The sequence below is a fragment of the Catharus ustulatus genome, chromosome 4 (genome assembly GCF_009819885.2).
Source record: "Catharus ustulatus isolate bCatUst1 chromosome 4, bCatUst1.pri.v2, whole genome shotgun sequence".
Classification (NCBI taxonomy): domain Eukaryota; kingdom Metazoa; phylum Chordata; class Aves; order Passeriformes; family Turdidae; genus Catharus; species Catharus ustulatus.
The window spans coordinates 17358177-17373778 of NC_046224.1; the positions used below are offsets into that span (position 1 = coordinate 17358177).

The 15602-nt window shown below is 36.1% G+C and overlaps 1 protein-coding gene across 10 annotated transcripts in view; it reads left to right on the top strand.

Moving 5' to 3' along the window:
* Window positions 1-15602, top strand: part of TAFA5 (TAFA chemokine like family member 5) — a 399141-nt gene that overhangs the window by 290692 nt on the left and 92847 nt on the right. The gene's annotated exons all lie outside the window — the stretch shown is intronic.

Here is a 15602-nt window from a genome sequence, read left to right on the forward strand (position 1 = left end):
GTAATCGTGAAATTACTGTATTTTCCTTGATGTTCTACTCATTTTGGTCTGAAATAACCACTGATTTCCTGGCTTCAGCTGCCCACGGCCACTTGGTCATCAGCTGTGGAGGAAGCCTTGCAGTGGTGTGTACCTGGAGGTACTTGTGTGTATCTGCCTTGTTGTGGCTGCTGATTCATTGTGAAGGGATGTTCACATTACAGGTATGATGTTGATGTGTCTTCCCAAAGTATTAGGAATGGACTGCCTGAGTCCACTGGCATGCATACTGAGGCAGATCTTTCCATAATTTCTAAGCATCATCATCCACAACTGATGTTTTGCCATTGAGATGAAAAACATCTTATTTTGAGATTAATTAATGACTTTTAAACTAGACCAAAAGCAGGTTATAGTTTATACTTTGAGTGAAAGCCACAGGTGGATCAGTTTAATTAAGATGACAGTCACATTTATGATTACTTCCAAGGCTGGAAAAAAAAAAAAAAAAACAAGAGGTGATTTATTATTTCTAATTACTAATATGCATAATAATAATTTTTTTGAAAAAAAAAAAAAAGACAAAACCAGTGAAAACAGTGCTTTTTAGTAGTTATTAGTTATGTTTACTTCATTAAGATTCTTTCAGAGAAAAAAATCAAAGCTTTAAAATAATTTTCATTGCTGTTATGCTTTGCACTATGGAGAGTTCCCAAACTCATCATGCATTTCAGAATGCATGAGTACAGAAGTCCGCAGAAGCCCTTCCATTTTGAATGAAGCTACTAAAAATGCCCAAATCTTGTTTTCATTAATGATTTTCAGAGACCTTAAAGCAACATGAAATGCCAGGGTTAGGAATCAAATATTCTAATGTCAAGAAAGGTAATAAGTGCATCCTTTTAAGTGGTGGTGGCCACCACTACACATTACCTTTCCCCAAAATTTCTTCCCTGCTCTCTATAAAAGGCATGGTCTGTAAAAAGAACATGGTCTTCACATGAGGGTCTATGCCACACTTTTTTGTGTTAGGGATTTGATGAAAAGCAAGGGATTTCAGGTGAGTTGGATGGGGGAAGAGTACCCTCAAGGCACAGGCAGTAAAAAAGGGTACTGGGTGATTTTCCTGCTACTACTACAAGTTTCCTAGATATTGCCAATCATTTAATCAATCTTTGATACAAAGTAACTGGTGACAGTCTTAGGTTATTTGTCTCAGCCCCTAGAAATACATGACACATTCTTCTGTTGTTTCAGGTTATCTGTCAGTAAAAGGGTTCTTGAGTTTTATGAGGTAATATCCTGCTGTGGTTACATATCCACCTGGTTTCTGTTGTGCCCCTGAGTCCTTCCTATGCTGACATATTCCACTAGCTTGTGCCAATTTTCCCCCTTTTAGATTTCAATAAGAACAGCAAATGGTGAAGACAATTCTCCTTTGTAATGAAGGTGCTATCCTGTGTCATAAAAGAGCTCTACTCAGAGATCATTAATATGTAAGGAGATCATGAAGGAAAGGAGGCACATTTGGTAATTTTAGAGAATTTAGCTGCCAAAGCCTTTAATTTGTTAAATAATTTTGTAGGGTATTTTTTGTTTCTTTGTTTGCTTATTTGGTTTTTGTTGTCCTGCAGGACATGTCAGAGAGTTATAACATCTGAACCCATTATCAGCTACCTCTTGAGGAGCACAGAACTATTAGAAATTACCCAGAAACAAACTGAGGACATTTTTGTTTCTTAATACAGACGATTTTTTTTATTTGTTTGTTTGTTTTTAATTTTCATAATTTCACTCTTATATACATTTGAAATGCTCTTTTAGAACTTTCCTGACCCCATCAGTCTTAGTCACTTAGTCAATAATATGGACTATTTTATAATAAAATATTTATTGCAATAAAATATTTTATCTAAATAGTAAATTATGGAATACTTCATAAATATCCAGAACTCTTGCATTGGGTCATTGAAATTTGAGGTATTTAAATTTGCTTTGAATTGCAGGGTATTTTTTTCTGGACTAATTTCACTATCAATTTATTAGTACCACCAGAACAATAGAACTGAAGAAAAGCTTTTTTGAAGGGAGAGGAAATTAGTTCAGGCATAATTATTTCTCATTCTCAGATATTCTCAGATAACATCTCAGACAGAAGTCCACATTAAGAGAGGAAAATGGGGAAGAGGCTAGAAGAGGTTGAGATTTGTTTACCTTTAAAAGTCATAATACAGAGGAAAATTTGAAATATATCCTATGTATATATGTCTGTTCAGTGCTGGTTGGAATTACCAATTGCTTACATAGGAATTTTACTTTGTTGTTTGAAGAACTCCCCATTTTTCTTATCTTTCTGAATTCTATAATCAGATAAAGGGCTTAGGATATATTGTGAAGCTGGAAAGTCTAGATTATCACTGAAACTAATGCTGCCTATACTACAGACATCTCCTGCTGCTAGCTCTTTACCTCCTCAGTTGTCTGTTCTTGAACTTTTAGCAGTTTCTTCAGTGTTATAGTTTGACACAGTGAGATGCCAGAATTATTCAGCTGATTTGCTAGTTTTCAATTTGCATTCAAAAATATTTTATTTTGTCTCTTTATCTTTTTTTTTTTTCCCTTTTTCCCCACCCTCTGGGGATATAGATTGTCATTTGCAAATATTTGTGTAATGTTAAACAACAAGAAATAAGTTCAAAATATCCCAGTGATTTTCCAGCGTAATTGAGTTAGTTAGGGATATAGGGATATTTTTCAGGTGACTCTGCAGACTAAGTTATATGCACGTCTGGTTTTCACTGATAGAGATTATGCCAGTCAGAGCAGCCTCTAGCTTGTACTGGGTGCTAGATGGGTAAAAGTGTGTTATAACAAGAATGCTTATTAAAAAATTGATTGTTTTCAATATACAACTACATTTATTAGCAAAAATGTCTTCTGGCATAGACAAGGCTCCAGTCTCTAGTTTTGAAAACATTTGTGATCTCATTGGTGTTAGTGAAAATACCAGGATGGACAAACATAGTTTTGTGGGATGAAGGCTCAAGTTAAAACATTTGTTACTTGTACATAAATACAATTTTAAGTCTCCTTGTTACTGCTGTCTGTCTGATATTAGAGACATTAGGGTTTTTTTTAATTTTCTTTGTCATTCTTATCATGTTTCAATAGAACTCATGGAAAACAAAGAAATGGGCTGAATTCATTTTTGTAGAAAACTGCCCTAGAGTGGTGTTTCCAGGGCATGTGGCCCATTAAGTTTTCACATTATTGCTGTTTCTTTGAACTTCTTTCCTTTAGTGTTTGTGGTTTCAGAAGATGAATTATTTTTTGTCTCTATTTTTTAAGTACACATTGTCCAAATGGTGTAATAGACAATAGCTTTAAATAGGAGTTTGTTGTATCCAATTACAATAGCATACTCTCATACTGAAGACTGGGATGAGTCAGCAGCTAATCTCATTTAAGTGTGAAATTTTAAGACATTGTGGGTTTGTTCATTATTTGCTTTCTGGGTAAAATCTTTACTCACTTAAGTAATCAGACATTTTGGTGTTGTCTTGAAAGGGATTAGGCTCTTTATCAAAAACAGACCAAAAAAGGAGGAATACTTCTGTTTGCTACTTTGGAAAATGTTCATAAATTCCAGGAAAAAGGAGTTAAAATATGTTTGTGGGGGATTAATAGTAAGCTTGGCATCTCATTATGCTTTTACTATTATTTAATTAAAAATTTGTTAATTACGAAATTTTGTCATTAATAACTATCACAAAAGACTAAAGATTATTAGTAAATGTCTTTGTAGATCTGTCAGTTATCCACACAAGAGTATCTTCATTTTCAGATGAAAGTGTGCCTAGTTTTCACAAAAGATCATAAATTATCCACAACGTCAGCTGCGTGAAGAAGCATTCTTCCAACTTTCAAATGAATTATCTTTGAAAACTACTGTGGCTATATTTGCTTTTGATATGATATAATCTTAGTTATTCTTTAAGCTGTTACAAATACTATTAAGGTGCAAACAAACACATTTAAAAATTGCAAAGAAGCAATTTTTGGTAAGAACGTTCTAAGTAGTGTGATCAAGCATCATCTAATCCTTATCAAATAATGGCAGTCCATGCAATAGCCAGCATATACATAAACTCATTTCCAACAGGAAAGCATCATCTCCTTCACAATGACCTTCCTGCCATATAAATTTGTTCTGGAAATTTCTCAATGCTTTAATTTATCTTAAATGATAACATAAACATTGAAGAGTTGTGACTTTGGTAAATGAAAATGGTTCAGAATATTTTGTTTATCAAAAAATGTCTACTACTTATTTATTTGATAAATCAACTGTTGATAGACACTTTAGTGTCTATAGTGTTGTAAATAAGCGTTGATAGAAAAACAAACGCATGTTTTTGGGGAATTTCTTATTACTACAGTGGAGCATCACTAAATGTCGCTTTTTTAAAGTGGTCCTGTCTATTCTATATTTCTTTATTTTAAAATAAAAGAGCATGAAGGCTTTTTTTTTTTTTTTTTACACTAAGTTGTTGCATTGATTTGAAGACTTATAAGACCAAAGGGCAGTATTCTACTTTTTGTTAAACAGAACTTGCTAAAGAACTTGTTAAACAAGTAAGGAGTAAGCTGGTATTTAGTCTAGTGCCACACAGGATTCTGTCACCTAATGAATAAAGATTAAAGGAACAAAATCTTTAGTTAGTCTAATGAAAGAAAAAACAAACCAAGCAACTCACTAGCTTGTAGTCTGTTAAATCGCCACTTTGATTAGAATGATTTGTCTCTTTAGGTAGAGCAAACTACAATTGATTTATTTTTGGCCATTTGCTAAGACAAGCTGATGTAGCACTCAATTGGAGGTGTGAAAATCTTTCCTCTTTCCCTCACAGTTAGTGGTGAAACTGTACCAACAAATTAGAAACCATTTAAAGGGACTTTCAGTGGGAAAAGATATGGCTGCAACTAATGAACCAAGAGCAGAAAAGAAATTCATCACGATCAGGTATTTAGAGCTATAACATTTTCTAGCTACGCAGTAATCTCATCTCAATCCTAAATGAACCCAAAATATCAGGACTGCAAAGTAAAGCAGTGGCAGTCCTCACCCACCTTTCACCTAATAGTAATTGCAGGACTGATCTAAGTAACACAGATTCAGAGTCTTCATCATAGAGCCTGTGGAGTTTTGAACTGATATCAAAAGAGAAAGCGCTATTCCCTAGTTTTCAGGTCATTGTGGTACAATAAAAACATCTGCCAATTGTTCTCTATGAGACTTAGCTGCCTTGCTGTCACAAATGCCAGAGGGGAGCAGGTAGGCACAGGTGAAGTCTTTAATTCTCATTCACTGGAATTAAAAGGCATTTTAAAGTGTTCCAGTGTGTCTGGAAGACTTACATCTCCCATGGATTGTTCCTTCTACCTCTGAATACAGGCAAGGGTCATATGATCATGATGTTCTTCAGGTATTTGCAACCAAAAAATCACAGATGAGATGCATTGTGGATTAAAGCATTTTCAGAGCAAATCTCACAGTGATCCCCATTTTTACAATGCTTTACATTACATTGCAGACATCTCAGAGAGCTTGCAAGCTAAATTCTTTTTGAATGAAATGCAGCGGGAAGATACTTCGTCTGATGGCATCTAGTGTAATTGATATGAGCCTTGAGGCAGGATAGATCTAGTCCAGGATAAGCCCCACAGATCCATGTTTGGTTAACACTGGATTCTCAGCACCATCTTACTCCGCAACTTTGATCCTTTCAATCTTTCTGGCCTTTTTTAATGTAGGCAGAGCCTCTGTGTGCTCCCAAGGATGCTACTTTAGCTGGATTCTAATACTTCCTTGTTTTATTAGGGGACTTTGAATTTCTTGTCTTGTCAAAATTCCCCTAAGTACAAATCTTGTCACAAAACACGGAATTTTTCATGCTCTGCATCCATTGTTTCCTAATAAATATATATTTCCTCATTTCAAAATATTTTCTATAGCAAGCAGAAACCTGAAAATGGTAAAATTTCTATGGCCTGTTTTGTAAACACTGTTGTACTTTATGTTTTGTGTCCCAGAGGTTGATAGTGCTGCTAAGAATGCTCCCAGTTGAATTATAATTTAATAAAATAAATTCTTATGAAAACTGCTATTGGGACTTTAATAGTGGTAGATTTTAATTCAGAGAAACCATATCTGAAATTTACTGATAATCGGTATGTGATAAGGGACATAAACTAATTGCAATTGTAATATCTTGGGTTTTTTTAAGTCAAGAAAGCAATATCAGCAGTGCGCCAGTAAAATTTTGAACACACATCATGAGGTCTGCCTTCTATTCAGTAAAATAAAAAACATTTCCAAGGAGTCAAACAAAACCACTTGCAATATTTTTAAAATATTAATTTGAAAGACTTAAGTCTAACATTGAAGTGTCATATTATGTTGATGGATTACAGGGATAAAAAAGTTAGTGAAATGACATCTCAAGTGCAGGTTTGAAGCATTGTGCTTTAGCAAGTTGCTTGTAAACCAAGGGGTATTTTCCCCCTTATTTCTTATGTTTTTACTTAAATTGACAGCTACCAGATGAAATTCATAGGCTGCATCACATTATATCTACCCCTCACTGGAGGAAATGTCTGTTATTTCTGTGTTGTATTTTGTTATGCAGCTCTTTTGTATCACGGTGAAATACATTTTCACAAAATTCTTTAAAGCTTTATGCTGTGTTATTCTATAAAAGCTATAAAAGAATATAAAAAGTGGTGATTTCTGAAGGCCTTAGAATTCACTTTACATTGATGCTTTTCTTTCAAGTTCTTGATTTTAGAGGTAGTCTTGATTTGAAATCGATCCTTGGAATTGTGAGAAAAAGAAAATCCTGAGTTTTATTTGCACTGCAGCTCTTTTGCAGCTGCCACAGTATGAAGCTAATGCAAGTCTGCATGAACTGCATTCCAAGGCTGCTACCTCTTTGCGGAATGGTACATTGAAGTTCTACTGTAAATCCAAGTTGAATTCAAATGAGTATTTTTTTGTGATCGTGCATTGTCCCAAAGAAAATGTTTCGAGTCTGCTAGCTTTTCTAGAAACCTTTGATCAACAGGGCTAATAGAATATATAGTTTCTTACTACCAAGCTTGCTTTGTTTAAATGTTATATGGCATTCCAGGCAGCCTGCTTTGTCCTTAAGCAGTGAAGTGGTTCCTGAGTGATGGAAACACAGTTCAGAGAAACTGATGAGCCCAGGAATGCAGAGAAAAGCCAGAAGGAGAAGAAAAATCTCTGTATCTCATTGGAATATAGTGAATATTTAAACAGGAATTCTTCAAATTGTCCAATTTGGCCAAAATGTCTCTAATAAATTATACTGGTTAATTGTCATTATGGAAATCTGAGCTTTGTGAGGCTACAGCATTTCAGGAGCTGACCTTTTGACCTGTAACTTCTATGCAAACTGCTCCAGGGCTTTCACATCCAATAAATGTGTCCCTTTTAAATGAGCATTTCAGTATTTGAATTTTCTTGTTCTTAATCAGATTGAAATTAGATTTTGGACTATTAGATTCTCCCATGAAATGGACTGACCTTCTGCATAGATAAAATAGGGAATAATATTGTAATACAAGAGAACACTGCAATTTGCAGCAGCTGTTAAACTTTTCAAAGGTGTCTCCTTTTGTTGCTGTCTTATTTATACAGGGCCTGACGGGTCTCCCCATCAATCATGCACAGTTAGGTAGTTAGGCTGCTGACAGCCAAGTACCTATTTCACAAAATATTATACCTTTGGTATGTAAGCAGCCTAATCATGACTTTCAGATTGCTTTATCAATCTTTTCTTAGCTGACTGTATTGTCCACAATGCTGACAAGTATCCTCAATTAAAAGTGATAAAATTCAAGTCAGTTTTTATTCTTCTGCAGCTTGGTGAAGGTAGGAATAATGGCAGAGGCACTAGAGCTGGCTCCTGTGAGCATTACAGAGTCACAACAATATCTGTTTACACTCTGTTCACGTTTCGGTGGCTGATGCTACAAAAGAGGCCCAAAATGGTTGCTTCTTTTTCAAATGAAAAGGAGATCCTGCAGAATTTGCACTTCACTAAGAAAGAGGTTACACTAAAGGGGCATGCAGGTGAGTGGATAATTCATACCAAATCTTGGTGCCGTTTTTTTGTCATTGTTTTATTTACACATTCAGCTACATTATCATAGTGTAAACAGTGTGATTAGTAAGAAAGTCAGCAGTTTCCTAGACTTACAGGCACATGTGAATATGAGCATGTATAAGTGATACATCTGCTAGTGAACCAAGAAGATGTAGGTGAGACTATTAGTAATATATTAATTACCTCTGATTATAACTATAACTGTTACAAAGCGAGTGAGAAATCTTGGCAAATGTCTTTTTTACCCAAACCTAGACACTACTGACTCTTTTCTTGTGCTGTCTCAGTTTTCTCTCTTCAGTGTCAGGGAGAACCTGGGGCTGATGCTGTGTCTTTGTGCACTACCCATGTACTAGAAAATGGAAAGTGAGCTTTCTACCCTTTTTTGAGGAAAAGGGGAAAAAAATAGCAAGGTGACTTTATAGGCTCTGCTGTTTGGCAATGTTAGAAGAAATATTTTTACTCTTGAACTTCTAACAGTGCATGCAAATTTTCCATACCTTTAAGAAAAATACTGGCAGTTTTGCTATTTATGGCTTGTATGAATCAAGCAATGTGCAATGGTACATGCAGGACTTCAGTGCAGTCTCACAGGTCTTGTTCTAGGTGATTTATTTTTTCCAGCTGTTGGTTAAAGTAAGCAGATTCATGTGTTAACAGAAACTAAGAAACAGTGAACTCCAAGGGGACAGGTTCAATTTGCATAGCATGATGAAATACAGTGTTGCTTTGAAAACCATTCATTTTCCAGTTCAGAAGTATTTATGTCTTTACTATATTTCCAACATACTTGTTTAATGCATTTTTACTGAATTGCATTCTGGTAATTTTAAAGAATAGAGACAGGCATAGCTCTTCTGTAAACAGAGAACTGATGAGAAGCCTTGGCCTGTGGTGTGGGAATATCTACCATCACAGAGAGTAGAACTAACTGGTCGGGAAATGCAACCTCAGAATTCCTTTCCTCTTTGACATTTCTGTGTGCAAGGAGTATATCTGTGAGAAGCATATTTTGTCACATGTTCAAAAACATATATAACTTTATGGATCAAATTCAACTGTCTGTCAATGAAATGTACTTCATATTGCAAATAACTTAGTGGCAGGGCAGGGTAGTATTGGTAGAAGTATGGGATAATGTGGTATTATATGGGAAAAGCTCCCATTATATGGGAAACGGTTCTGGGACAGAAAGATGAATCAGTGACAGGAAAAGATAAGCTTATATTCTAATGAAGAGGAGCAGAAGATTAGTGGGGTGATTATATAAGTAGTAGAGCAGCCTGAATATCTCATTCAGTTGTGCTGGGTTTTTTTTCCATAAATTACAACAATTGGACAGACAAAGAATACATGATCACAAACTACATGATCTTGGTTCTCACTCACACACTTGCATATTTTGTTCCTGCATACAATGGAAACATTCCCATTGCCTGGGAAAATGGGATCAGGAACGGTATTCTGTTGCCGTTATCTGTATTCAGTTAAGCAATTTGGATTAGTCCAAGGTTATTCTATTTGTTGATATACTTTTAAAATGCAAAACATGAGATTTAAGGTAGGACTCTTAAGCAACTTTTTTTTTTTTAAATTTCATTAAAGCTTTCTGTGCTGTCACAGAGTCTTACTGAACGAAATGTCCAGCACACAACAGCTGGATAAACACATCATGTGGTGGGTGAGCAGCAGGTTCATGGGTTGGACATTAAGGGTTACAGTGAATGTGATGGCATCAGACTGGTGAACTGTCACCAGCAGGGCTCTGTAGGGATCCATCCTCATTCCTGTGCTCTTCAAGATCTTCATAAACAGCTTGGACAGAGAACTCAAGGGTATATCAAGTAAGTTTGCTGATGCCAGTAAATTGAGAGGAGCTGCTCACCTCCTCAGAGGCAGAGAGGCCCTGCAGAGAGACCTTGACAAATTAGAGGGTTGTTCAATCACCAACCAGATGAAGTTTAACAAAGGTAAGTACTGGATTCTGCAACTGGAACAGGGAAATCCTAGATTCCACACAGGCTGGGGAATGAGATGCTGAAGATAGGCACCGTGGAAAGGGAACAATCAGACTTGTTTGCTTTCTGAAAATATGCTGAAGCAATAGTAGAATCTAGAGACTAATGAGCCATTCTGATTTAAAAAAAGAGAGAACCTTTAAATCTACCACAGATACAAACCAGACTCAATTCTGGACATCTAATTTTTCAGTATTCTGGGCTTAATTAACATTTTTGCTTCAATTTCCCCATTAAAAAATGAGAAGCAATAAAATGCTTACCTTTATAGTTATAGGGATGCTCTGTTGGTAATTAGATGCTGTCAGACAGAATTACTGTAAATTACAGTAATTACTGTTCATTAATTAATTCTGTCAGTTTTATGTTTTATTGTAATGCACTGTCAAAGTGCTATAGTGTTTAAATTGGATGCATTTAAAATGAACATTCACATTAAAAAGGAGTGAAAGAGAACCTTTTACTGAAATTAAAAAAAGTTCCAAAGAAATATTTTATTATGATCTAATTTTGGCTGTGGAATTCTGAAGCTGAAAAGTAGTGCATACTAGTAATTGCATGTAGTATTATAATTTACAAAGATACAAAAAATATGAAGAGACATTCTGTATTTAAATTGTGCTGCTTATTTTAGAGCAGAATTCAGTATTTAATTGTAACATTCTCTGTTGAACCAGGTGTATTTCCAGTGAATGTTTCGTGCCAAAGAGAATTAAGGCAGGAAAGTTGACATTTCCCTTGGGAAAAAAAGACTAAATATTAAATCTGCATGTCCCACTGCTGGAAGTGAGGCTTCCTTTGGCTCATACTGCACTGAAATACTGTAAATATTGGTTTATTGTAGTAGTGCAATTTGCACTATTGCAATAAATAGATTATAATTATGCTAGTCCTATATTCTGTGAAATTTTGTTACTGACATGTAAATATGCTGTTTCCATTCCCAGGTTAAGACATGGTTGTCAGAATACATACTCCTCTTAAGGTGGCCCAGATACCATTAGCTCTCTTGGCTACAAGGTCACATTGCTGGCTCATGATCAGATTGTTATCTACCAACACCTTCAGATCCTTTTCTACCAAGCTGTTCTCCATCTGGGCATGCCCCAGCATTTACTTGGGATGAGTTTGTTTCTCCCCAGGTGCAGAGCTTTGCACTTCCCTTTTGTTAAGCTTCATGAGGCTCCTGTCAGCCCATCTCTCCAACCTGTCAAGGTAAAAACTCACTAAAGTTATTACACTGAAGAGGAGAGCTAGAAGAAAGGTCACTTTAGTCTAAAAGCAGTGAACAGGGATAGATTTATTTACAAGCATCTCAAGTTTCACCCAGCCATTCACTTTTGTAGTTTAAGAGGTTTTTGGTTGGTTTTGTGGTTTTGGGGCTTGTTTTGTTTTGTTTTGTTTTTCCTGGAGTTTTTATTATTCTAGTAAAACATACATATAGGGAATAAAAATGAAGTGTCATTTCATGGATTCACTTCTAGAAGGCAAGGGAGACAAAATGAATTCTAGTTCAAGGATCTGATTGATTTGGGTCCCATAGAGCAGAAAGTTCCCATTAAAAGCAATGTATTGACACTCAGATTTCTTTAAATTGAGTGGAATTTAGGTTAAGTTTCTCTGTTGATACTAGCTGTGGTATCACTTCAAGTAGGTGGAACAGAGCACTTCTGGGTTTATTTGTATCAAAGCTCCCTTTAAGTTAAAACCAAAGCTATGCAGGTCATGAAATCCTGGAGTCACACTGAGACTGTACAACACTATTACCCAAGTCACATGGCACTTTTTTGCTCTGATTTACTTTCTAAATTGATCAAAAGTCAAAGGATTGATTTGAATGTAGGTAGCTGAGTCTATGTGGACTTGAAGTCCTAGTACAGTAAAGACAATTACTGAAGTGCATTCTAGAATATTTATTTACTGTTCAATTCTCTTGAAGGAGCTATGAGCGAATTAAAACTGCTAGAATGCCAGTATAATTCATAACTGGTGAACAGTCTTCAGCAGTCAGTGGGAAAATAAACTTGATAGGTGCCTCAAATGTAGAAGCACATTCCTTTTTATCTAAACTGGCATCGATATTTCATCAATGGTCCAGTCCCATGGTGAGTGGTTATAATTTTTTAATCTATTCCAAATTATTAGAACATTCTTAAACTTTTCGTTCATTTTTTAATCCAAATAAATTTTAAAAATATTTAATTGAAAGTAGATTTTTCTACATAGGAACATGACTTTTGCCTTTTTCCTTTGTTTTTGTATTAGTTTTTTGTTTTCAAAACTGACATGAGCCTGCTATGCTAAATATTATGTACCTTTTCTTAAAAGATTCCCCAGAGCTTTGTTTTGATGTCAGGTGATGAAATAAATTACTACTTCACTAGTTTTAAAGAGGACTGTGTTACCTAATTTGAAAGTAAGATTATATTGAATACTAATAAAAGCAAATCCTTTTGGTAATCTGAGATTTTCTCAAAGGTATCTTTTCAGAGGCTGCTTGAAAAACTTGCAGGTGTGTTTGAGCCTATGTAAGACAAAGTTTTTTGTTGTTTGTAGAATCTGCTATTTAAGGCACCTGCTAAGTGAGATGGAAGGCATTTTAATGTGCTTGTGTTTGTTGCTTTGAATTATATTGCTTGCATGTATCAAGCAATGAATGACAGATAAAATAATTTCCTTTGTGGGTGTGTAAACAGTGGTATTTGACTACTTAATCGGATCAAACAATATTTACTTTGGATTTTGTTTTTTTTTTTTCCTTAACAGATTATGCTTTCACCATAAATGCTGTCTCAGCTACTGAATAAACTCAATGTCTCTCTCAGTGTATCTTTTATAATTGTAACAGTCCTTTACATTCAAAAACTTCTTTTTTATGTCTAGAATTATGCAAAAAGGAAACATTGTACTAGATGAGGATGATAGCAATTAAATACTTTGTTACAGCAGCAATTGAGCTGTTTAATTTGAAAGTAGTAGTAGTAAATTTGATTAAAAATTATATTAAAGAATACCCAGGTAAAGACTCTTCTCTGAATATCAGTATGGTATTTAGGAAGTCAAGGAAATATGGAAAATGACCAGGGACAGGTCAAAAGATTTATAGGGAGTGGAAGTTAAGCTTGGTTGATAATCTAGTGGCAGCTTGGAACAAACACTGTCTTGTGTAGTACAAATGTAGATACTTAATTCCAATAGGTGAAAAGGTAAATCCAAGTGAAAAAATGCCTATATCTCTAACATATCAAAAGACCACTTGTGTCAGTGATTATTCTGAGGGGCTCTTATACAGTGTTTCTGAAATTCTTTAGTCTTAAACATTAAAATTATTCTGTAAAGATGGAAGCATATTTATTTCAATCTGCATATCAAAAATAACATAATGAGGTGAGTTCAGTTTGTAGATCTTTTGGGCTAGTTTAAATTGCATATTTTCAGCCACTATACTGCTCCTCATCATATTTTTTGTTTCCCAAAATCAATTTCATTTTTATGTAATAATGGTGTTAGTGTTAATATAATATACTTCCTTTATGGACACAATAATTGGAGGCAAGCAAGAACAATGTTAAATTAAAAATAATCATATAAACATATAATAAGGGAAAAAAGTCATTAAGTAGAAGATTAGTAAGTAAATGTAAATAGAGTGTCTCATCAAACAGCTGTATTTTTAGTGGATCTTTTAGTCTGCAGTGCCTAATCTTTGTTCTTAACTTGTGAGAAAATGTAAGGTCACTTTTGGTGTTTGTGAATGATTCACAAACTAAAAGGAGGTAAAAAAAGCATCAATGGCTACAGTAGTCCTAATGGCTTTACCCATCCTGCTGTGTTAGATAACTTTATGTAACCCCTGTGGTGGCACTGCGTGCTAAAGTAGCTATTTACATTCCTACTGCAAGCCCTTAAGGTGACCCCAGTCACTGCATTCTGCAAAGGAAAGCTTTTAAGAGTGACAGATGTCCCAAATGCCATTGCTGCCATTTCAACACAGTCTTTCCAGAACTTTCCCCTCCACTGGATGCCCTGGATGCATCAAGCTCTCCCTGGCATACCTCCATGGATACCTGGTTTGTGCTATAGTTTACCTGTGTCTGCTGACAGACCCAGACAGGTCAGGCCAGGCAGCACTGGGCAGTGGGTCCATGTGGCATCTAATGTAGGGACCAAATAGGGACCTTTTCTGTTTGCTTCTGTTTCTGTGCTGGGTGTTGTATCAGCATTGGACAGTGCTGCTGGCTGTGAAAAGTTGGATTGCAGGTCCAGGTTCTGGTTGCTGGCACCAGAAGCCAAGGTTGAGCAGGCACTGTGTGCATCTGTCTTCTGTAGCTGCCAAGGAACAAGACGATGCCATGGGAAATGGCAAACACACTGTGAGGACCTTGTGATGAGTCCTTACATGGGTGGTTGCTAGACAGATTTGAGTTGCCTGGGAAACCCCCATTTCAGCTCCCAACCTACAATGTCAGGGCAAGAGCCCAAGACTAGCATTTATAGAAGCTAAGTGAAGCATTTGTAGAATCTAAGCGCTGGAAGGTGTGAGGTTCCTCTATTCTTAGTGATCATCATGGGCACTTCTTATAGCTGTGGCTCTAATTGTGACTGCACATGGAGTGCTTTTCCTGTGCATCATCATCATGCTGTGTTGGGCTCTTACAAGTAAGATTTTTACTACATCCTGTCCCTGAAAAGATAAACTATATGTGAAGTCATGATGACATGGAGGAATAATATTAAAAGAAAGTTGTGTGGGATCTGCTGCATTGCACTGAAGGATTATGCCTCTGTGAACTCAAACTGCTCTAGGAATTCACTTCTGACAATGAGGTGATCCAGAAAGTAGGCAGCATAGATTGCTTTAAAGACTACACAAATCAGCTTTTTCCAAAATGTTCCAAAGGCCAAGACTGGGAACTATCCAGTAAAGTTTCAGAGTCATTGTCAGATGGTTCGGTGTGTGCAACCATGTGAGCTGTATCTTTTAACAGGCTGTGTTGGGTTTATCATAGCCAGTAACTTCAGGATCACCATCTGCTTGCTTATTGACCCCCACTCCCAGCCCCTGCAACAGAATAGGGGAGAGAAGATCAGAAATAAGAAAAAAAACTAAAAAAAATACTAAGAGTCAAGACAAAGAGTTAACATGATTGCAAGAGGGGGAGAGTGCACTGCAAAGGCAGTTGCCCATCACCTCCCCCAAGCAGACCAATGCCCAGCCATTTTTATTGATGGGAGTGACATTGTATGACATGCCATATCCATGGTCAGTTTGAATCAGCTGTCACAGAATCACAGAATATGCTGTGTTGCAAGGATGTCCCCTCACACCTCTTTCCCATCCCCAGCCTACTCTCTGTGGGAGGGCAGAATGAAAAGCAGAGGAAGCCTTGGTGCTGGGCAGCGCTGCTCAGGAATA